This window comes from Scyliorhinus torazame, chromosome 5 (genome assembly GCF_047496885.1).
Source record: "Scyliorhinus torazame isolate Kashiwa2021f chromosome 5, sScyTor2.1, whole genome shotgun sequence".
NCBI classification, from domain to species: Eukaryota; Metazoa; Chordata; class Chondrichthyes; order Carcharhiniformes; family Scyliorhinidae; genus Scyliorhinus; species Scyliorhinus torazame.
Window position 1 is genome coordinate 102008282 of NC_092711.1, and position 20755 is coordinate 102029036.

General features: G+C 49.0%; 1 gene segment (V, D, J or C); it reads left to right on the plus strand.

Annotated features, from left to right (window-relative positions):
- Positions 1-321: 321 nt before the first annotated feature.
- Positions 322-20755, plus strand: part of LOC140419253 (T cell receptor alpha variable 38-2/delta variable 8-like) — a 148923-nt gene continuing 128489 nt past the window's right edge. The window contains exon 1 of the V gene segment in view: positions 322-366.

The following is a 20755-nucleotide window of genomic DNA, read 5'->3' on the forward strand; positions in this document are numbered from 1 at the left end:
CTGTACCCATTCCGCTTCTTCCTCTCCCCACCATTGCCCAATCTTCTCCAAATTCACCGCCCAATAACAATACAAAAGATTGGGAAGCACCAACCCTCCCACCCACCCATTCTTTTTAAATGTGAGCTGGTATTTTTGAAGAGAAATCCAATTAATCTCCTTCCATTTACTGATGGAGAAGTGATCTGCCGCATTTTCTATCTGTTTAGAGCAGGGTGTCTGTGTGAGGGTAAGTGTGTTACTGTGTGTGTGGACCTTTCTCTATCTGTCTATCTGCCAGTCGCCCTGGTCCAAGATTCTATTTCTCTCCCCACAGATGCTGCCTGACCTGCTCAGTATTTTCCGCATTGGTACAAGAGCGAGGAGGTAAGGCTGAAGTTATTCAAGACACTAGTTAGACCTCAGCTGGAATATTGTGGACAGTTCTGGGTGCCACATGATAGGAAGAGTGTGAACACACTGGAGTGAGTGCAGAGGAGGTTCACAAGAATGGTTCAGGAATGAGAAACTTAAGTGATGAGGTTAGATTGGAGAGGTTGGGTCTGTTCTCCACGCAGAGAAATGGCCAAGAGGAGATTTGATAGAGGTGTTCAAATTCTTGGGGGTGCCGGACAGAGTAGACAGGGAGAAACGGATCCCACTATTAAGAAGCTCAAGAACGAGATGGCACAGAATTAAAGGGAATTGGAAAAGAAGCAAATGTGGGGCGAAATTCTCCGGAAACGGCGCGATGTCTGCCGACTGGCGCCCAAAACGGCGCAAATCAGACGGGCATCGCGCCGCCCCAAAGGGGCGGAATGCTCCGCATCTTTGGGGGCCGAGCCCCAACATTGAGGGGCTAGGTCGGCGCCGGAGGACTTTCCGCCCCGCCAGCTGGCAGAAAATGCCTTTGGTGCCCCGCCAGGTGGCGCGGAAATGACATCTCCGGGCAGAGCATGCGCGGGAGCGTCAGCGGCCGCTGACAGTTTCCCACGCTTGTGCAGTGGAGGGAGTCTCCTCCGCCTCCGCCATGGTGGAGACCGTGGCGGAGGCGGAAGGGAAAGAGTGCCCCCACGGCACAGGCCCGCCCGCGGATCAGTGGGCCCCGATCGCGGGCCAGGCCACCGTGGGGGCAACCCCCGGTGTTGTATAGTGTAGAGAGAGCCCTGCTCGATATCTGACCCCGTGCTGTACCTGTCCTGGGAGTGTTTGATGGGGACAGTGTAGAGGGAGCTTTACTCTTTATCTAACCCCGTGCTGTACCTGTCCTGGGAGTGTTTGATGGGGACAGTGTAGAGGGAGCTTTACTCTGTATCTAAACCTGTGCTGTACCTGTCCTGGGTGTGTTTGATGGGGACAGTGTAGAAGGAGCTTTACTCTGTATTTAACCTCGTGCTGTACCTGTCCTGGGAGTGTTTGATGGGGACAGTGTAGAGGGAGCTTTACTCTGTATCTAACCCTGTGCTGTACCTGTCCTGGGAGTGTTTGCTGGGGACAGTGTAGAGGGAGCTTTACTCTGTATCTAACCCCGTGCTGTCCTGGGAGTGTTTGATGGGGACAGTGTCGAGGGAACTTTACTCTGTATCTAACCCCGTGCTGTACCTGTCCTGGGAGTGTTTAATGGGGACAGTGTAGAGGGAGCTTTACTCTGTATCGAACCCCGTGCTGTACCTGTCCTGGGAGTGTTTGATGGGGTCAGTGTAGAGGGAGCTTTACTCTGTATCTAACACTGTGCTGTACCTGTCCTGGGAGTGTTTGAAGGGGACAGTGTAGAGGGAGCTTTACTCTGTATCTAACCCCGTGCTGTACCTGTCCTGGGAGTGTTTGATGGGGAGAATGTGGAGGGAGCTTTACTCTGTATCTAACCCCGTGCTGTACCTGTCCTGGGAGTGTTTGATGGGGACAGTGTAGAGGGAGCTTTCCTCTGTATCTCACCCCGTGCTGTACCTGTCCTGGGAGTGTTTGATGGGGACAGTGTAGTGGGAGCATTACTCTGTATCTACCCCCGTGCTGTACCTGTCCTTGGAGTGTTTGATGGGGACAGTGTAGAGGGAGCTTTACTCTGTATCTAACCCCGTGCTGTACCTGTCCTGTGAGTGTTTGGTGGGGACAGTGTAGACGGAGCTTTACTCTGTATCTAATCCCGTACTGTAACTGTCCTGGGAGTGTTTGATGGGGACAGTGTTGAGGGAGCTTTACTCTGTATCTAACCCCGTGCTGTACCTGTCCTGGGTGTGTTTGATGGGGACAGAGTTGAGGGAGCTTTACTCTGTATCTAACCCCGTGCTGTACCTGTCCTGGGAGTGTTTGATGGGGACAGTGTTGAGGGAGCTTTACTCTGTATCTAACCGCGTGCTGTACCTGTCCTGGGAGTGTTTGATGGGGACAGTGTAGAGGGAGCTTTACTCTGTATCTAACCCCGTGCTGTACATGTCCTGGGAGTGTTTGATGGGGACAGTGTTGAGGGAGCTTTACTCTGTATCCATCCCCGTGCTGTACCTGTCCTGGGAGTGTTTGATGGGGACAGTGTGGAGGGAGCTTTACTCTGTACCTAACCCCGTGCTGTACCTGTCCTGGGAGTGTTTGATGGGGACAGTGTAGAGGGAGCTTTACTCTGTAACTAACCCCGTGCTGTACCTGTCCTGGGAGTGTTTGATGGGGACAGTGTAGAGGGAGCTTTACTCTTTATCTAACCCCGTGCTGTACCTGTCCTGGGAGTGTTTGATGGGGACAGTGTAGAGGGAGCTTTACTCTGTATCTGACCCCGTGCTGTATCTGTCCTGGGAGTGTTTGATGGGGACAGTGTCGTGGGAGCTGTTCTCTATGTCTAACCCCGTGCTGTACCTGTCCTGGGAGTGTTTGATGGGGACAATGTGGAGGGAGCTTTACTCTGTATCTAACCCCGTGCTGTAGCTGTCCTGGGAGTGTTTGATGGGGACAGTGTAGAGGGAGCTTTACTCTGTATCTAACCCCGTACTGTACCTGTCCTGGGATTGTTTGATGGGGACAATATAGAGGGAGCTTTACTCTGTATCTAACCCCGTGATCTCCCTGTCCTGGGAGTGTTTGCCAGGGACAGTGTAGAGGAATCTGTATCTAACCCCATGATGTACCTTTGCTGGTAGTGTTTGACAGGGTTTCAAAATCTCAAATAAATGTCATCTATTAGTTTCTCCATCTGTCTGTTTCTGCTTCTCTCTCTGTCTGTGTGGGAATATTGTCTACAGAAAATCCACGATCAGCAGTCAGCCATTTTAAGTTACTTAATGGTGGCCATTTTAGGTGAGCACAGCACAGTCATTTCTGACATTCGTACACGTTGGTATAACAAAATCCTGATGGAAAGTGTCTGATTTAAACAATGATTTGTTGAAAAATGTGGATGTAGAAAGGGAGCTGGCTGTCCTTGTACACCAGTCACTGAAAGTGGAGAAGGGGGTGCAGCAAGCAGTTAAGAAGGCCAATGATATGTTGGCCTTCATTGAAAGAGGGATTTGAGTTCAGAAGTGGAGATGTCTTTCTGCAGTGACACAAGGCCTTGGTGAGACCACACCAGGAGTATTGCGTACAGTTTCGGTCTCCCTAACTAAGAAAGGATATAGTTGCCAGAGAGGGAGTGCAGCGGAGGGTCATTCGGCTGATAGGGAGGTTACCGGGCTGTCCTTCAAGGAGAGATTGGTTTGACTGTGGCACAGTGGTTAGCACTGCTGCCTCACAGTGCCAGTGACCCGGGTTAAATTCAGGCCTTGTGTGACTGATTATGTGGAGTTGGCAGTTTCTCCCCGTGTGTGCGTGGGTTTCCTCCGGGTGCTCCGGTTTCCTTCCACAGTCCAAAGATGTGCAGGCTAGGTGGAATGGTCCTGCTAAATTACCCCTTAGTGTCCAAGAAAGATTGTTTAGATTAGGTTAAGGAGTTATTGGGATAGGGCGGGTGACTGAGCTTACATAGGGTGCTGTGTCAGAGGGTTGGTGTAGATTCGATGGGCAGAATGGCCTCCTTCTACATTGTAGGGATTCTGTGATTGTGCCGGTATTCACTAGAGCCGGGAAGGATGAGAGGAGATGTTGGCCGTGCTAAATTGCCCCTTAGTGGCCCAAAGGGTAGGTGGTGTTACTGGGGTTATTTGGAGAGGGTGGAGGCGTGGGCTTGGGTAGGGTGCTCTCTCCGAGGGCCAGTGCAGACTCGATGGGCCAAATGGCCTACTCCTGCAATGTATATTCTATGATTCTCTGTATCACATTCCAACAGCGCTGTTCAGACTACACACGGATGGTGATTTCCACGTTGTACTGCCTCTGCCATGTCTTGGGAGTGATCATGGAGACAGTGTAGAGGAAACCTTACTCTGTATCTAACCCCGTGTTGTACCTGTTCTGGGAGTGTTTGATGGGGACAGTGTAGAGGGAGCTTTACTCTGTATCTAACCCCGTGCTGTACCTGTCCTGGGAGTGTTTGATGGGGACAGTGTAGAGGAAACCTTACTCTGTATCTAACCCCGTGCTGTACCTGTCCTGGGAGTGTTTGATGGGGACAGTGTAGAGGGAGCTTTACTCTGTATCTAACCCCGTGCTGTACCTGTCCTGGGAGTGTTTGATGGGGACAGTGTAGAGGGAGCTTTACTCTGTATCTAACCCCGTGCTGTACCTGTCCTGGGAGTGTTTGATGGGTCAGTGTAGAGGGAGCTTTACTCTGTATCTAACTCCTTATTCATGGGTCACTAAACGCTAGCGTGCGGGTACATTAAGCAATCAGGAAGGCCAATGGTACGTTAACTTTCATCGCTCAGGGTTATTAGTATTGGGGTTAAGATGACTTGCTGCAATTGTACAGAGCCTTGGTCACAACACACCTGGACCATTGTGTGGAGTTTTGTTCTCCATATCTAAGGAAGGATATACTTGCTGTAGAAGGAGTGTAATGGAGATTCACCAGACGAATCCCTGGGATGGTGAAGTTGTCTGATGAGGAGAGATGGAGGAAAATGTACCTGTGTTCCCGAAAAATGAGAGGTGATCTTGAAACATACACAATTCATACGGGGCATCACAAGATAGATGTAGGTCAGATGGTCTCTCTGACTGGTGAGATTAGACCCAGGGGGAGGGGGCACAGTCTCAAACCATAAGACCATAAGACATTGAAGCAGAATTAGGCCACTCGGCCCATCGAGTCTGCTTCGCCATTCAATCATGGCTAATATTTTTCTAATTCCCATTCTCCTGCCTTCTCTCCATAACCCCTGATCCCCTTATTGATCAAGAACTGATCTATCTCTGTCTTCGAGATACTCAGTGATTTGGCCTCCACAGCCTTCTGCGGCAAAGAGTTCCACAGTTTCACCGCCCTCTGGCTGAAGAAATTCCTCCTCATCTCTGTTTTAAAGGATCGTCCCTTTAGTCTGAGATGGTGTCCTCTGCTTCTAATTGTTCCTACAAGTGGAAACATCCTCTCCGCCTCCACTCTATCCAGGCCTCGCAGTATCCTGTAAGTTTCAATAAGACCCCCCCTCATCCTTCTAAACTCCAACGAGTACGACCCAGTGTCCTCAACCATTCCTCATACGACAAGTTCTTCATTCCAGGGAACATTCTTGTGAACCTCCACTGGACCCTTTCCAAGGCAGCACATCCTTCCTTAGATACTGGGCCTAAAACGGCTCACAATACTCCAAATGGGGTCTGCCCAGAGCCTTGTACAGCCTCAGAAGTACATCCCTGGTCTTGTATTCTCGCCCTCTTGACATGAATGCTCAGAATCAGGGGTAGACCATTGCAGACTGAGATGAGGAGGAATTTCTTCATTGAAAGGATGAAGAATCTTTGAATTCTCCGATCCAGAGGGTTGTGGAAGCTCAATCATTGAGCATGTTCCAGACACAAATCGACTGTGTATAATCCAATAGGAATGTGTGTGTGAGTGTGCGTGCGTCTGTGCGTGCCAGGATCTGTTTGAATGGTGGAGCAGACTCGATGGGCCAAATCGCCTACACATGCTCATATTTTCCTTTGAGACTTAAATGCGTATACACACACAAGTTCACAGATACACACACACACATGCGCGTGCACACACTGACTGATACATACATGGCAACAGATACATACACACACACACATGCGTGCATAGACACATGCGTGTACACACACATTGGCGCACACACATACATATATATTAGCCATTTAAGACCATTTGATAGAATGCTACACATCCCAGTTTGCCAATGACACCAAACATTAGACAGCGTTGTAAGCAACATAGCTGGAAACATCAAATTGCAGGGAGATATTATCGTTTTGGCGGTAGACTGAACTGGTGGACGTGTTTCTGTGTTGGGAAATGTTTCGATGGTGTGCTTTAGGCTTAAAAAGGATAGAACCGTGATCTTTATAAACGATGAGAAGACAGAAACGGTGGAAGTTTAAACTGTACAGATATTTCACAGCTAGATTCACACAATACAGACAGCAATGTATGGTAGATTTTGGAAGTGCCACAAATGTTGCCAAGTGCAGTGCGAGGCATACCTCAATGTTTCAGTCTTACTGAGAAACTGTCAGCCCACAGGACAACATTTCTGTATAATAGGATTGAAGCACAAGTTCAACTAGTTTTGTTTCAGAGTTTAAAATAACCAGTCATTTTTCTGTGCAGCTTTCGGAATCTGTCAGTGGAATTTAGGTTATACAGGCAAGTGTTAACAAGAGTATTGGGAACTGATTAGAAGTTTTGATGGAGATATTCCTGCATTATGGAAATGTGTGAGATCGATTTAGGGTTGGGGAATGGATTGATCAAAGGATGTAGTTTTTTGTTATCTATATCAGGCTGACAGCCTTGAAGATTCACAACTTCCATGTGCTGAGAGAAAGGATTGATTAACCAAGGCCGATTATTCAAATACTTCAGACAAGTGACAAAACAACAATAACAGAGAATATACAAACAGAGACAAGCAGACATCTGTAATCGGAGCTTAAACTTCATGTTTAAATGTGAAGAGCTGAAATAAACAAGAGTCCACCCTGGGATTCGGTGCAATTTGAGTTCTGCTTTTCCATAAAATAACTATCTGCAATGAAAAATTCTTTGGACAGAACAGAGGGATTTTGACTCTGTATTTAAGCCCAGACAGTATTTGGGTTGTGAGTGTTTGATGGACAGTGCAGATAAAGCTTTACTCTGAAACACTGGAATTTAGTTTAAGGGTGATTTAATCACATGCTTCAGAATGATAATTGATATTGTACATCTCGTGTGTGTCTCAGTGTCAGCTGTGAAACATGTACAGCACAATCTCATCCTGTTTCTGTGTCTCTCTCTGAAATTCGCTGGTCCATTTCCTAAATTACCACTGACTAGATTTCAAAAGGGTTCCATTGCCTGTGAAGCAGTTTGTGATACCCAAAGGTTATGAAAAGTACTTTAGAAAAGTCTGTCCCCAAGCTGTTGTGAGGATAGAATCATAGAATCATAGACGTTTACAGCATGGAAACAGGCCCTTCGGCCCAACCAGTCCATGCCGCCCAGTTTTTTACCATTAAAGCTAGTCCCAGTTGCCCGCACTTGGCCCATAACCCTCTATACCCATCTTACCCATGTAACCATCTAAATGCTTTTTGAAAGTCACAATTGTACCCGCTTCTACTACTACCTCTGGCAGCCCATTCCAGACACTCACTACCCTCTGAGTGAAGAAATTGCCCCTCTGGGCCCTTCTGAATCTCTCCCCTCTCACCTTAAACCTATGCCCTCTAGTTTTAGACTCCCCTACCTTTGGGAAAAGATGTTGACTATCTACCTTATCTATGCCCCTCATTATTTTATAGACCTCTATAAGATCACCCCTAAGCCTCCTACGCTCCAGGGAAAAAAGTCCCAGTCTATCCAGCCTCTCCTTATAACTCAAACCATCAAGTCCCGGCAACATCCTAGTAAATCTTTTCTGCACTCTTTCTAGTTTAATAATATCCTTTCTATAATAGGGTGACCAGAACTGCACACAGTATTCCAAGTGTGGCCGTACCAATGTCTTGTACAACTTCAACAAGACGTCCCAACTCCTATATTCAATGTTCTGACCAATGAAACCAAGCATGCCGAATGCCTTCTTCACCACCCTGTCCACCTGCGACTCCACCTTCAAGGAGCTATGAACCTGTACTCCTAGATCTCTTTGTTCTATAACTCTCCCCAACGCCATACCATTAACTGAGTAGGTCCTGGCCTGATTCGATCTGCCAAAATGCATCACCTCACATTTATCTAAATTAAACTCCATCTGCCATTCGTCGGCCCACTGGCCTAATTGATCAAGATCCCGTTGCAATCCTAGATAACCTTCTTCACTATCCACTATGCCACCAATCTTGGTGTCATCTGCAAACTTACTAACCATGCCTCCTAAATTCTCATCCAAATCATTAATATAAATCACAAATAACAGTGGACCCAGCACCGATCCCTGAGGCACACCACTGGTCACAGGCCTCCAGTTTGAAAAACAACCCTCTACAACCACCCTCTGCCTTCTGTCGTCCAGCCAATTTTGAATCCAATTGGCAACCTCACCCTGGATCCCGTGAGCTTTAACCTTCTGCAACAACCTACCATGCGGTATCTTGTCAAAGGCTTTGCTAAAGTCCATGTAGACAACGTCTACTGCACTACCCTCATCTACCTTCTTGGTCACTCCCTCAAAAAACTCAATCAAATTTGTGAGACATGATTTTCCACGCACAAAGCCATGCTGACTGCCCCGAATCAGTCCTTGCCTCTCTAAATGCTTGTAGATCCTGTCTCTCAGAATACCTTCTAGCAACTTACCTACTACAGACGTTAGGCTCACCGGTCTGTAGTTCCCAGGCTTTTCCCTGCTGCCCTTCTTAAACAAGGGCACAACATTCGCCACTCTCCAATCTTCAGGCACCTCACCTGTGGCTGCCGATGATTCAAATATCTCGGTTAGGGGACCCGCAATTTCCTCCCTAGCCTCCCACAACATCCTGGGATACATTTCATCAGGTCCCGGGGATTTATCTACCTTGATGCGCTTTAAGACTTCCAGCACCTCCTCCTCTGTAATATGCACACTTCTCAAGACATCACTATTTATTTCCCTTAGTTTCCTAACATCCATGCCTTTCTCCACCGTGAATACCGATGAGAAATATTCATTCAGGATCTCACCCAACTCTTGTGGCTCTGCACATAAATGCCCTTGTTGATCCTTAAGAGGCCCTACTCTGTCCCTAGTTACTCTTTTCCCCTTTATGTATCTGTAGAATCTCTTTGGATTCTCCCTTGCATTATTTGCCAAAGCAATTTCATGTCCCCTTTTTGCCCTCCTGATTTCCCTCTTAACTCTATTTCGACAATCTCTATACTCTTCAAGGGATCTACTTGATCCCAGTTGCTTATGTACGTCATATGCCTCCTTCTTCTTTTTGACCAGAGTCTCAATATCTCGAGTCATCCAGGGTTCCCTACTTCTACCAGCCTCGCCCTTCACTCTAAAGGGAATGTGCTTACCCTGCACCCTGGATAACACATTTTTAAAAGCCTCCCATTTACCAGCCGTCCCTTTGTCTGCCAATAGTCTCCCCCAATCTACCTCTGCAAGTTCCTGTCTGATACCATCAAAATTGGCCTTGCCCCAATTAAGAATTTTAACTCTTGGGCCAGACCTATCATTCTCCATAGCTATCTTAAAACTAATGGAATTATGGTCACTTGTCCCAAAGTGATCCCTCACTAGCACTTCTATCACTTGCCCTTCCTTATTTCCCAAGACGAGGTCAAGTTTTGCCCCCTCTCTAGTCGGTCCATCCACATACTGAATGAGAAATTCCTCCTGAATACACTCAACAAATTTCCCTCCATCCAAGCCCCTAATGCTATGACTGACCCAGTCAATGTTGGGAAAGTTAAAGTCCCCTACTACTACCACCCTATTATTCTTGCAGCTATCTGTAATCTCCTTACATATTTGCTCCTCAATTTCCCGCTGACTATTTGGGGGCCTGTAGTACAGTCCTACCAAGGTGATCTCTCCCTTCTTATTTTTCAGTTCCACCCATATAGACTCAGTGGGCGAACCCTCGGATATATCCCCTCTAAGTACTGCCGTGATGTTCTCCCTAATCAAAAACGCCACTCCCCCTCCTCTCTTACCTCCTGTTCTATCCTTTCTATAGCATCTGTAGCCCGGAACATTGAGCTGCCAGTCCTGCCCCTCCCTTAGCCATGTTTCAGTCATAGCTATAATATCCCAGTCCCATGTGCCCGTCCATGCCCTGAGTTCATCCGCTTTGCCCGTCAGGCCCCTTGCATTGAAATAAATGCAGTTTAATGTAGACCTTCCTTGCTCTCTGCCCTGCTTTCTCTGGTCATGCTTTACACACTCTCCCTTCCTGCCTTTTGTTTCTGTCCCCACTGACTTCCTACATCGGTTCCCATCCCCCTGGCACATTAGTTTAAACCCTCCCCAACTGCATGTTCAGAGTCAGTGTGTAACTTGGGTCACACACAGGCCAGATACACCTCTCCAAGTTAAAGGTGGAGAATGGATCTCGCTCCATTTGAAAGATGTATTGACCCAGCCTGTCTGAGTTTGTGTCTGTGCGTGAGTTTGTGTTTGTCTGTACACGTGTTTGGGTGTCTGGGGTGGGGTGGGAGGTTGTGTGTGTGACTCATTACGTGGCACGGTAGCACAGTGGGTAGCACTGTGGCTTCACAGCTCCAGGGTCCCGGGTTCGATTCCCGGCACGTTCTCTCTGTGTCTGCCCTCACTTGCCCCGCTACCCAGCTGAGACCTGAAGTGCCATCTCCAAGGGCCCAATTTCTAATGCAATCAACAGCGGGCACCCCTGCCTCGTCCCCCTATCCAACTCAAAATACCCTGAGATCATCTCATTCATTCGCTCTCTTGACGTGGGGAACGCATGCAACAACCGGATTCTCACCCCAAAGCCCAGCCCAAACCTAAACCTCCCCAGAATTGGGCAACGTCTTCTGTCCCTCCTCCCAAACCTCCACATCCCTCTGCGCGGCGACCAGTATTGTGCACAATATTCCAAGCGTGGCCGAACTAAGATTCTGTCCAGCTGCAGGATAACTTGTCAATTTCCATACTCAATGCCCCAACCCATGAAGGCAAGCATGCCGTAGGCCTTCTTGACTACCTTCCCCACCTGCGTTGCCACTTTCAGTGCCCTGAGGACTTGGAAACCATACTCTGCCAATCTGATTCTCTGTCTGCAATTCACATTTATCCACGTTATACTGCATCTGCCATGTCCTTGCCCACTCACTGAATTACTCTCAATCACCTTGAAGCCTCTTAACATCCTCCTCACCGCTCACACCCCCGCCACGTTTTGTGTCATCAGCAAACGTGGAAATATTACCTTGGTTCCCCCATCCAGTGTTTGATTGAGATTCTAAATCTTTTGTTAATATCTTTTATTGGGAAGCACAGTGTCACAGTGGTTACCACAGCTGCCTCCCTGCACGAGGTCCCAGGTTCGATCCCGGCTCTGGGTCACTGTCCCTGTGGAGTTTGCACATTCTCCCCGTGTCTGCGTGGGTTTCGCCCCCACAAACCTGTGTCCTTGCTCTCTGTGTCCCTGGCTCTCTCTGTGTCCCTGGCTCTCTCTGTGTCCCTGGCTCTGTCTGTGTCCCTGGCTCTGTCTGTGTCCCTGGCTCTGTCTGTGTCCCTGGCTCTGTCTGTGTCCCTGGCTCTGTCTGTGTCCCTGGCTCTGTCTGTGTCCCTGGCTCTGTCTGTGTCCCTCGCTCTGTCTGTGTCCCTCGCTCTGTCTGTGTCCCTCGCTCTGTCTGTGTCCCTCGCTCTGTCTGTGTCCCTCGCTCTGTCTGTGTCCCTCGCTCTGTCTGTGTCCCTCGCTCTGTCTGTGTCCCTCGCTCTGTCTGTGTCCCTGGCTCTGTCTGTGTCCCTGGCTCTGTCTGTGTCCCTGGCTCTGTCTGTGTCCCTGGCTCTGTCTGTGTCCCTGGCTCTGTCTGTGTCCCTCGCTCTGTCTGTGTCCCTCGCTCTGTCTGTGTCCCTGGCTCTGTCTGTGTCCCTGGCTCTGTCTGTGTCCCTGGCTCTGTCTGTGTCCCTGGCTCTGTCTGTGTCCCTGGCTCTGTCTGTGTCCCTCGCTCTGTCTGTGTCCCTCGCTCTGTCTGTGTCCCTCGCTCTGTCTGTGTCCCTCGCTCTGTCTGTGTCCCTCGCTCTGTCTGTGTCCCTCGCTCTGTCTGTGTCCCTGGCTCTGTCTGTGTCCCTCGCTCTGTCTGTGTCCCTCGCTCTGTCTGTGTCCCTCGCTCTGTCTGTGTCCCTCGCTCTGTCTGTGTCCCTCGCTCTGTCTGTGTCCCTCGCTCTGTCTGTGTCCCTCGCTCTGTCTGTGTCCCTCGCTCTGTCTGTGTCCCTCGCTCTGTCTGTGTCCCTCGCTCTGTCTGTGTCCCTCGCTCTGTCTGTGTCCCTCGCTCTGTCTGTGTCCCTCGCTCTGTCTGTGTCCCTCGCTCTGTCTGTGTCCCTCGCTCTGTCTGTGTCCCTCGCTCTGTCTGTGTCCCTCGCTCTGTCTGTGTCCCTCGCTCTGTCTGTGTCCCTCGCTCTGTCTGTGTCCCTCGCTCTGTCTGTGTCCCTCGCTCTGTCTGTGTCCCTCGCTCTGTCTGTGTCCCTCGCTCTGTCTGTGTCCCTCGCTCTGTCTGTGTCCCTCGCTCTGTCTGTGTCCCTCGCTCTGTCTGTGTCCCTCGCTCTGTCTGTGTCCCTCGCTCTGTCTGTGTCCCTCGCTCTGTCTGTGTCCCTCGCTCTGTCTGTGTACCTCGCTCTGTCTGTGTACCTCGCTCTGTCTGTGTACCTCGCTCTGTCTGTGTACCTCCCTTTCTGTGTGTCCCTCGCTGTGTCCCTCGCGCTCTCTGTGCGTCCCTCGCGCTCTCTGTGCGTCCCTCGCGCTCTCTGTGCGTCCCTCGCGCTCTCTGTGCGTCCCTCGCGCTCTCTGTGTGTCCCTCGCGCTCTGTGTAAGAGTGAGTGAGGATGTGAGTGTCTGAGTACAAGTGAGTGAGTGAGAGAGTGTGGAAGAGTGAGTGAGTGTGAGTGAGTAATTGTGTGTAAGTTAGTGTGAATGAGTGAGTCAGTCTGTGTGTGAGTGTGAGTGAGTGAATTCAAACTGAATTCAAATGACCTCCTGTGAATTTAATTTCACCCTCATACTTGTGTCTCGGCCTAAAACACAGGCTTCCTTCCAGAATTATACCCGCTTCAAGTTAAGGAACTTTAATTCCGGGCAATCGAGATTACTTTACAGTCAATGGGTTCATTTTTAAAAGTGACCCCACTGTCGTTAATTTTGTGAATTCTGCCGGCAACCTGTGCACAGGGAGAGCCCAACAAATGATGACCACTTTCAAAATTGAGTTCATAGTTTCTGATCTGAGATTTCTCTCTCTCTCTCTACCAGATTGCAGAGTATGTGTTAGCGTGTGGGAGTGAGCGTGTCAGAGTGACAGTGTGTAAGAGTCTGTGTGGGAGAGTGAGTGTGTGGGAGAGTGAGTGTGTGGGAGAGTGAGTGTGTGGGAGAGTGAGTGTGTGGGAGAGTGAGTGTGTGGGAGAGTGAGTGTGTGGGAGAGTGAGTGTGTGGGAGAGTGAGTGTGTGGGAGAGTGAGTGTGTGGGAGAGTGAGTGTGTGGGAGAGTGAGTGTGTGGGAGAGTGAGTGTGTGGGAGAGTGAGTGTGTGGGAGAGTGAGTGTGTGGGAGAGTGAGTGTGTGGGAGAGTGAGTGTGTGGGAGAGTGAGTGTGTGGGAGAGTGAGTGTGTGGGAGAGTGAGTGTGTGGGAGAGTGAGTGTGTGGGAGAGTGAGTGTGTGGGAGAGTGAGTGTGTGGGAGAGTGAGTGTGTGTGGGAGAGTGAGTGTGTGTGGGAGAGTGAGTGTGTGGGAGAGTGAGTGTGTGGGAGAGTGAGTGTGTGGGAGAGTGAGTGTGTGGGAGAGTGAGTGTGTGGGAGAGTGAGTGTGTGGGAGAGTGAGTGTGTGGGAGAGTGAGTGTGTGGGAGAGTGAGTGTGTGGGAGAGTGAGTGTGTGGGAGAGTGAGTGTGTGGGAGAGTGAGTGTGTGGGAGAGTGAGTGTGTGGGGGAGAGTGAGTGTGTGGGGGAGAGTGAGTGTGTGGGGGAGAGTGAGTGTGTGGGGGAGAGTGAGTGTGTGGGGGAGAGTGAGTGTGTGTGGGAGAGTGAGTGTGTGTGGGAGAGTGAGTGTGTGTGGGAGAGTGAGTGTGTGTGTGTGGGAGAGTGAGTGTGTGTGTGTGGGAGAGTGAGTGTGTGTGTGTGTGTGGGAGAGTGAGTGTGTGTGTGTGTGGGAGAGTGAGTGTGTGTGTGTGTGGGAGAGTGAGTGTGTGTGTGTGTGGGAGAGTGAGTGTGTGTGTGTGTGGGAGAGTGAGTGTGTGTGTGTGTGGGAGAGTGAGTGTGTGTGTGTGTGGGAGAGTGAGTGTGTGTGTGTGTGGGAGAGTGAGTGTGTGTGTGTGTGGGAGAGTGAGTGTGTGTGTGTGTGTGGGAGAGTGAGTGTGTGTGTGTGGGGGAGAGTGAGTGTGTGTGTGTGTGTGTGTGGGAGAGTGAGTGTGTGTGTGTGTGGGAGAGTGAGTGTGTGTGTGTGGGGGAGAGTGAGTGTGTGTGTGTGGGGGAGAGTGAGTGTGTGTGTGTGGGGGAGAGTGAGTGTGTGTGTGTGGGGGAGAGTGAGTGTGTGTGTGTGGGGGAGAGTGAGTGTGTGTGTGGGGGGGAGAGTGAGTGTGTGTGTGGGGGGGAGAGTGAGTGTGTGTGTGGGGGGGAGAGTGAGTGTGTGTGTGGGGGGGAGAGTGAGTGTGTGTGTGGGGGGGAGAGTGAGTGTGTGTGTGGGGGGGAGAGTGAGTGTGTGTGTGTGGGGGAGAGTGAGTGTGTGTGTGTGGGGGAGAGTGAGTGTGTGTGTGTGGGGGAGAGTGAGTGTGTGTGTGTGGGGGAGAGTGAGTGTGTGTGTGTGGGGGAGAGTGAGTGTGTGTGTGTGGGGGAGAGTGAGTGTGTGTGTGTGGGGGAGAGTGAGTGTGTGTGTGTGGGGGAGAGTGAGTGTGTGTGTGTGGGGGAGAGTGAGTGTGTGTGTGTGGGGGAGAGTGAGTGTGTGTGTGTGGGGGAGAGTGAGTGTGTGTGTGTGGGGGAGAGTGAGTGTGTGTGTGTGGGGGAGAGTGAGTGTGTGTGTGTGGGGGAGAGTGAGTGTGTGTGTGTGGGGGAGAGTGAGTGTGTGTGTGTGGGGGAGAGTGAGTGTGTGTGTGTGGGGGAGAGTGAGTGTGTGTGTGTGGGGGAGAGTGAGTGTGTGTGTGTGGGGGAGAGTGAGTGTGTGTGTGTGGGGGAGAGTGAGTGTGTGTGTGTGGGGGAGAGTGAGTGTGTGTGTGTGATTGAATGAATGTGTAAGAGTGAGTGCAGGAGTGTGAGTGAGTGCGAGTGAGTGTTTAAGTGTGAGAGAGTGAGTGTGTGTAAGACTGAGTGAGTGATGTGAGTGTGAGAGTGAGTGTGTAATAATGAGTGAGTGTGTAGGAATAAGTGAGTTTCCGTGTATAAATGAGTGTGTTTGAGTGAGTAACCGTGTAATAGTGAGCGAGTGTGTCAGGGTGTGTAAGAGTCAGTTAGCTAGTAAGTGAGTGAGAGTGTGTTAGTGAGTGATTTAGTGTGTGGTTGAGTATGTGAGTGGGTAAGAGTGAGTGTGTAAGAGTGAGTCGGTGTGCGTGAATGAGTGTGTGCGAGTGAGTGTGTGATTGAGTGAGCATGAGGTAGTGAGTGTTCGAGTTAGTGCATGAGTGTGAGTGAATGCAAGTTAGTGAGTGTGCGTAAGGATGTGTGTGACAGAGACTGTGTGTAATTCAGTCAGTGTAAGAGTGAGATTTAGTGAGTACGAGTGTGCGAGTGAGTATGCGTGTCCAAAAGTGAGTGTAAGAGTGAGAGTGAGTGTGTGAAAATGTGTGCATAAGAGTGACTGAGTGTGGAAGTGTGACTGTGTGTAAGAGTGAGTGTGAATGATAGTATGTGTTAGTGAGAGAGTGAGAGTGTGTGAGTAAGTGAGTTTGAATCAGTGAGTGAGCCTGAGTGTGTGTAAAAGTGAGCGAGTTAGTGTGTGAGTGGGTATGTGAGTGTGAGTAACTGAATGTGTAAGTGAGTGAGTGAATATCTGAGAGTGTGTGTTAGTGTGTGAGAGTGAGTGTGTCAGAGTGAGTGAATGAGTGTGTGAGTGACAGTGTGTGTGAGTGAGTGTGAAGGCGAGTAAGAGTATGTAAGAGTGAGTGTGCGTGAGTGAATGTGTAAGAATGAATGAGCGAGTGGGTGAGTGTTTAAGTGTGAGTGAGTGTGGAAGACTGAGCGAGTGTGTAGGAATGAGTGAGTTTCCGTGTACAGGTGAGTGTGTAAGAGTGAGTGAGCGTGTAAGAGTGAATGAGGGTGTGTAAGAGTGAGTGATTGTGTAAGAGTGAGTGAGTGCGTAAGAGTATATTTGTAAGAGTGTGAGTGAGTGTGTAGGAGTGAGTTAAATCTAACCCCTCGATTAGATTCCACTCTGTAACTCACTCCCGGGTATCTGTTATTCTATATATAAACTATCCTGAACCCCTCGATTAATTCCAGTCCGTAACTCACTCCCGGGTATCTGTTATTCTATATATAAACCATCCCGAACCCCTCGATTAGATTCCACTCTGTAACTCGCTCCCGGGTATTTGTTATTCTATATATAAACCATCTTGAACCCCTCGATTAGATTCCAGTCTGTAACACACTCCAGGGTATCTGTTACTCTTATATATAAACCATCCTGAACCCCTCGATTCGATTCCTGTCTGTCACTCACTCCCGGGTATCTGTTATTCTGTATATAAACTATACTGAACCCCTCGATTAGATTCCAGTCTGTAACTCACTCCTGGGTATCTGTTATTCTATATATAAACCATCCTGAAACCCCGATTAGATTCCAGTCTTTAACTCACTCCCGGGTATCTGTTATTCTATATATAAACTATCCTGAACCCCTCGATTAATTCCAGTCCGTAACTCACTCCCGGGTATCTGTTATTCTATATATAAACCATCCCGAACCCCTCGATTAGATTCCACTCTGTAACTCGCTCCCGGGTATTTGTTATTCTATATATAAACCATCTTGAACCCCTCGATTAGATTCCAGTCTGTAACACACTCCAGGGTATCTGTTACTCTTATATATAAACCATCCTGAACCCCTCGATTCGATTCCTGTCTGTCACTCACTCCCGGGTATCTGTTATTCTGTATATAAACTATACTGAACCCCTCGATTAGATTCCAGTCTGTAACTCACTCCTGGGTATCTGTTATTCTATATATAAACCATCCTGAAACCCCGATTAGATTCCAGTCTTTAACTCACTCCCGGGTATCTGTTATTCTATATATAAACCACCCTGAACCCCTCGATTAGATTCCAGTCTGTAACTCACTCCCGGGTATCTGTTGTTCTATATATTAACTATCCTGAACCCCTCCATTAGATTCCAGTCTGTAAGTCACTCCAGGGCATCTGTTATTCTATATATAAACTATCCTGAACGCCTCGATTAGATTCCAGTCTGTAACTCACTAGGGTATCTGTTATTCTGTATATAATCTATCCCGAAGCCCTCCATTAGATTCCAGTCTGTAACTCACTCCAGGGCAGCAGTTATTCTATATATAAACTATCCTGAACCCCTCCATTAGATTCCAGTCTGTAACTCACTCCCGGGTATCTGTTATTCTGTATATAATCGATCCCGAAGCACTCCATTGGATTCCAGTCTGTAACTCAATCCTGGGTATCTGTTATTCTGTATGTAATCTATTCCGAAGCCCTCCATTAGATTGCAGTCTGTAACTCACTCCAGGGCAGCAGTTATTCTATATATAAACTATCCTGAACCCCTCCATTAGATTCCAGTCTGTAACTCACTCCCGGGTATCTGTTATTCTGTATATAATCGATCCCGAAGCCCTCCATTGGATTCCAGTCTGTAACTCACTCCTGGGTATCTGTTATTCTGTATGTAATCTATTCCGAAGCCCTCCATTAGATTGCAGTCTGTCATTCATTCCCAGATATCATTTATTCTGTGTATTAACCAGCGATATGCCGGACTGAGATGAGGAGGAATTTTGTCACTCAGATGGTGGTGAATCCTGGGAATTCTCTATCCCAGAGGGATGTGGAGACTCTGTCATTGAGCCGGTTCTAGACTGCGATTGATGGATCAGCAAGAGGCACGGGGATAGGGCAGGAACACGACGTTGAAATGGAAGAATCTCCATGATCATATTGACTGGTGGAGCGAGCTCGAAGGGCTGAATGGCCCAGTCCTGCTCCTATTCCTTGTGGTCTGTTATTGCCAATTATTTCTATGTTTATCTATTTACGATTATCCGGAAAAGTGGGATTGGAATGAATTCTGCATCGTTTGTGATTTGGATATTTGAGTAATCATCACTTGGGGTAAGTTCTGTTATGTTGAGAATTCCCTATCTTCTTTAAAAATAAAACCCTTCCTTTGGAAACATTGCCTCATTCCCTCTACTTGCTGTAAATATCCTGGCAGCTTCTGTTGTGGAAATTGGAGAGGAACATTTATTACGTTTGTAACCCCATGCTGTACCTGTCCTGGGAGTGTTTGATGGGGACAGTGTAGAGGGAGCTTTACTCTGTATCTAACACCGTGCTGTACCTGTCCTGGGAGTGTTTGATGGGGACACTGTAGAGGGAGCTTTACTCTGTATCTAACACCGTGCTGTACCTGTCCTGGGAGTGTTTGATGGGGACACTGTAGAGGGAGCTTTACTCTGTATCTAACCCCATGCTGTACCTGTCCTGGGAGTGTTTGATGGGGACAGTGTAGAGGGAGCTTTATTCTGTATCTAACCCCGTGCTGGACCTGACCTGGGAGTGTTTGATGGGGACAGTGTAGAGGGAGCTTTACTCTGTATCTAACCCCGTGCTGCACCTGTCCTGGGAGTGTTTGATGGGGACAGTGTAGAGGGAGCTTTACTCTGTATCTAACCCCGCGCTATACCTGTCCTGGGTGTGTTTGATGGGGACAGTGTAGAGGGAGCTTTACTCTGTATCTAACCCCCGTGCTGTACCTGTCCTGGGAGTGTTTGATGGGGACAGTGTAGAGGGAGCTTTACTCTATATCTAACCCCGTGCTGTACCTGTCCTGGGAGTGTTTGATGGGGACAGTGTAGAGGGAGCTTTACTCTGTATCTAACCCCGTGCTGTACCTGTCCTAGGAGTGTTTGATGGGGACAGTGGAGAGGGAGCTTTAACCTGGATCTAACCCCGTGCTGTACCTGTCCTGGGAGTGTTTGATGGGGACAGTGTAGAGGGAGCTTTACTCTATATCTAACCCCGTGCTGTACCTGTCCTGGGAGTGTTTGATGGGGACAGTGTAGAGGGAGCTTTACTCTGTATCTAACCCCGTGCTGTACCTGTCCTAGGAGTGTTTGATGGGGACAGTGGAGAGGGAGCTTTAACCTGGATCTAACCCCGTGCTGTACCTGTCCTGGGAGTGTTTGATGGGGACAGTGTAGAGGGAGCTTTACTCTGTATCTACCCCCGTGCTGTACCTGTCCTGGGAGTGTTTGATGGGGACAGTGTAGAGGGAGCATTACTCTGTATCTACCCCCGTGATGTACCTGTCCTGGGAGTGTTTGATGGGGACAGTGTAGAGGAATCTGTGTCTAACCCCATGATGTACCTTTACTGATCATGTTTGATGGAGTTTCAAAATCTCAAATGTCTTCTATTAGTTTCTCCATCTGTCTGTTTCTGCTTCTCTCTCTGTCTGTCTGGGAATATTGTCAAAACAAAATCCACGATCAGCAGTCAGCCATTTTAAGTTACTTAATGGTGGCCATTCTAGGTGAGCACAGCACAGTCATTTCTGACATTTGTGCACGTTGGTATAACAAAATCCTGATGGAAAGTGTCTGATTTAAACAATGATTTGTTGGTGAATGTGGATGTAGAAAGGGAGCTGGCTGTCCTTGTACACCAGTCACTGAAAGTGGAGAGGGGGGTGCAGCAAGCAGTTAAGAAGGCCAATGATATGTTGGCCTTCATTGAAAGAGGGATTTGAGTTCAGAAGTGGAGATGTCTTTCTGCAGGTACACAAGGCCTTGGTGAGACCACACCTGGAGTATTGTGTACAGTTTCGGTCTCCCTAACTAAGAAAGGATATAGTTGCCAGAGAGGGAGTGCAGCGGAGGGTCAATTGGCTGATAGGGAGTTTCCCGGACTGTCCTTCAAGGAGAGATTGGTTTGACTGTGGCACAGTGGTTAGCACTGCTGCCTCACAGTGCCAGTGACCCGGGTTAAATTCCGGCCTTGTGTGACTGATTATGTGGAGTTGGCAGTTTCTCCCCGTGTGTGCGTGGGTTTCCTCCGGGTGCTCCGGTTTCCTTCCACAGTCCAAAGATGTGCAGGCTAGGTGGAATGGTCCTGCTAAATTACCCCTTAGTGTCCAAGAAAGATTGTTTAGATTAGGTTAAGGAGTTGTTGGGATAGGGCGGGTGACTGAGCTCACATAGGGTGCTGTGTCAGAGGGTTGGTGTAGATTCGATGGGCAGAATGGCCTACTTCTGCATTGTAGGGATTCTGTGATTGTGCCTGTATTCACTAGAGCCGAGAAGGATGAGAGGAGATGTTGGCCGTGCTAAATTGCCCCTGAGTGGCCCAAAGGGTAGGTGGTGTTACTGGGGTTATTTGGAGAGGGTGGAGGCGTGGG